Raw genomic sequence first — 3715 nt, forward strand, 5'->3', positions numbered from 1 at the left:
AGCACAGTATTAAACACTGAGCAACAAGCTCTAGATGCTGCACTTAAGCCCATCATGAAGCAGCTTGAAAGCTTTGCCAAAAGGCATGGTTTTACTAAGGATAAAGGGAAAGGCACTCCACCAACTGTGGGTGCAGCACAAGAAAGTCAATGGCCCCATGCCAGCGCATTAAACGACCTACCTCTACAGGGGAGCATGGATATTCTATTGGTGGCAAGGCAAAGAGTAAACAGAAGGTGTATCCAGGTACCAACACAACTAATACCGATATGGATACTACTACTACGGATGAAGAACCCCCTCCTAAAAAGAAACCAAAGACGGCGGTTTCCACCGCGCCTGAAAGTGCAACCAATACCCCGTTCACTTTCAACCCTAGTGACATTGAGCACCCCAGATCCTCGGATTGGTCTCCGGCTTCAGAAGTAACTGAATACCTTCATGAGAACCTTCATAAAGGTTTTGACAAAGAGGTTCATAACCGACTCAGGTCCGAATGTCCTCAGCCTGAGATACCGGATAAGGTGGCAGAGACCCCAGAGATAGACGTTAGTCTCCTCATCTTTCTGAAAAAGTTTGCTAAAGACCCCAAAAAAAGGGATCGACCACGCTTGGCGCGAGTGTAAGCTCCAGAATGTCGTGGGTCCTCTAGCAAAAATTCAAGAAATGGCCCTGGTGGCCAAGGAAGCAGCAACACCAGTTGACCCGGATATAATAGCAGGTTGGACCCAGAGGGCGATCTGCCTTTTAGGCAATGCAAATTGTGCGATATCCACCGAAAGGCGCAAGTCCTTCCTTATGTGCATGGATACCAACCTTACAGATCTTGCAACGGCGTAATCTGCCCCTTGGCCAAAGGTAATCTCTTCGGAGACCGCATCCATTCACCTCCCTGGACAAGGCGCAGTCAGGTATTAGGCATGTCTTCCAGCAAGGCCTTTTTAACAGGCCGTGGATATAACCATTGTCCCCACAGAGGTGACTATGGTCGTGGACAAGGAGAATTGGACTCAAGAGGGGGCACCTTCTACCCCACTGGTCTACGTTTCAACAGACGACGTTTCCACGGCGGGGGAAACAGAGCAATTTTCCAAGCACAGATTCCTCAGGTAAGCTTATCAGACATATCTCTACTTCCATTGGGGGGTCGAACTCAGTCCTTTGTCAGAATTGGCATATCATAACGCAGGATACGTGGGTAATTCAGATGCTTCAGGGTTTTCATATGGAGTTCTACAGCACACCACGTCAGGACAGTTTGCCCAAACCTCTCCATTTTTCCCAACAAGAGTGCATTTTTATAGACTCCGAAATAGCAGAATGGCTGCAAAAACACGCGATTACGCCTTGCAACGGCAAGCCTCACAGCTTCTGCAGCAATGTCTTCCTAGTCCAAAAGAAAGGTGGTGGACACAGACTGGTTTTAAATTTGAGGGAGTTCAATCAGTACCTCATTTACAAACATTTCAAAATGGAAGGGATCCATTTTCTGGCGGATAATGGGGACTGGATGGCCAGGTTGGATCTCAAGGATGGCTATCTGTCCATTCCCATTTTTCCCCCACACCGCTGTTTCCTGGAATTTCAATGGAAAGGTCGATGGTAAGAGTATTCGGCCCTTCCTTTCAGGCTTTCCTCGGCTCCTTGGTGTTTCACCAAGGTGATGAAGCCAGTAGTGACCCACCTGCGGGAGCAGGGGGTGCGCATGATTATTTATCTGGGTGACATCCTGATCATGGTGCAGAGCCCGGCATTGGTGGCTCATCATCTTCAAATCACAATGTCCCTATTGCAGAGTCTGGGCTTTGTGATCAATCACGCCAAATCTGCCCTAGTTCGGCCGCAGATGACAGAAGTTCTGGGGTTTGTGATAGACTCTCAGTCGGCACAGTTGAGTCTCCCTAAATCGAAGTTGAAGGATCTCAGGAAAGAGATTATGTCACTACTCCGCAAACAGCAGGTGTCTCTCAGAGTTATTGCCAGAATAGTGAGTTTGCTAGCGTCGTCCATTCCGGCGATCTTCCCAGGACGACTGCACTACAGAGCACTGCAGAGACTGAAAATACATTTACAGAAAGGTCTCACTTACACGGACATGGTTCAGTTAACCCAGGAGGTGAGAGACGAGATGCAGTGGTGGCTGGGCCACGTGGAAGCGTAGAATGGAAGAGCCCTTTTCGGCTCACAACCCAGGGTCATCATCGAATCAGACGCCAGCCGTTGAGGTTGGGGGGCGCGCTGCGGAGATATCTCCACAGGCAGTCGATGGTCGCCCCAGGAGTTGTCGTTACACATAAATTGTCTAGAGCTCCTAGCGGGCTCTTTCGCAATTCAGACTCTATCCCCAAGCAGACTTCATGTTGCATCCTGCTACGGATGGACAACATCTCAGCGGTGAGATACATAAACAAGTTGGGAGGAACAATATCATCTCTTCTAGTGGAGATTGCCAAGGATTTTGGGCATTATTGCCTGAATCTGCAGATCACGGTGATAGCGGAGTACATTCTGGGTCAGTCCAACCTAATGGCGGACTGGAATTTGAGACACCTCAGGGATTACAGCGATTGGCAGCTGAATCCAAGAGTGTTCCAATGGTTACAGAACCTTTGGGGTCAGTGTCAGATGGACTTGTTTGCGTCCAGGTTGAGCCGTCAGCTTCCAAATTTCTTCAGTTGGAGGCCAGACCCAGCGGCGAAAGCAACCAATGCATTTCTTCGACGCTGGTCGAGAGCAATGAATTATGCGTTCCCTCCATTCCTATTAATACCCAGGGTGACGTCACACATCTTCAAACAGCAGGCAAAAGTGATTCTGGTGACACCCCTGTGGAGGTCACAGCCATGGTTCCCAGTGTTACTGGAGATGAGCTGCGACCTCCCCAGGATGCTACCGTGGTCAGAGTCCCTACTCCTAGGACCTCATGGGGAACAGCATCCGTTGATTCTAGAGGGGAGACTGTCCCTGATGGCATGGCGGCTTTCCGGCAACAGTGGGAAATGCCAGGGTTTTCAGGTACAGCTTCAGCATTCATCAAGCAGGCTTGGGCTCCGTCAAGCAGAAAACAATACTCTTCAGCCTGGATGGGCTGGATGGGTTGGTGCCTGGAACGGCACTTGGATCCCGTGGGGGCAGGACTACCCCATGTTGTAGATTTTCTTTCTGACAAAGAAACCGAGGGTTTGGCATACCGGTCAGTAAATAATTTAAGATCGGCCATCTCGGCGGGACATAGTCAGGTAGACGGGAAACCTATTGGTATGCATCCATTAATTTGTAAGCTTCTTAAGGGTATAAGGGTGGCAAATCCACCTAAACCTAAACACTCTGGCTTATGGGATGTCTCACTTGTTATTTCCTTATTTAATAACTGGCCAGTGAATAGTCTTCTATAACGGAAACAGTTGTTTGCCAAGTTGGCATGTTATGGCATGCTATGTCTTTCAGCATGCAGGCGTTCATCGGATGTTCGGGCCTTGGAAGTTACAGGGAGAGTATTTACTCTGGAGGGAGTTTCTTTTACTATTACAGGGCGTACAAAGACTCTATCTAGACATATTGTTTAATGTTTTTCCCAGCAATGAGAAATTATGTGTTGTCCACTGTTTAAAGGAATACGAGGAATGCACTAGATTGTTGAGACCAGAGGGGTCTACTCAACTGCTCATTGCAGTGCAGAAACCTTTTAAGCGGGTATCGACGGGTTAAGCCACTA

This window comes from Lissotriton vulgaris, chromosome 9 (genome assembly GCF_964263255.1).
Source record: "Lissotriton vulgaris chromosome 9, aLisVul1.2, whole genome shotgun sequence".
NCBI lineage: Eukaryota > Metazoa > Chordata > Amphibia > Caudata > Salamandridae > Lissotriton > Lissotriton vulgaris.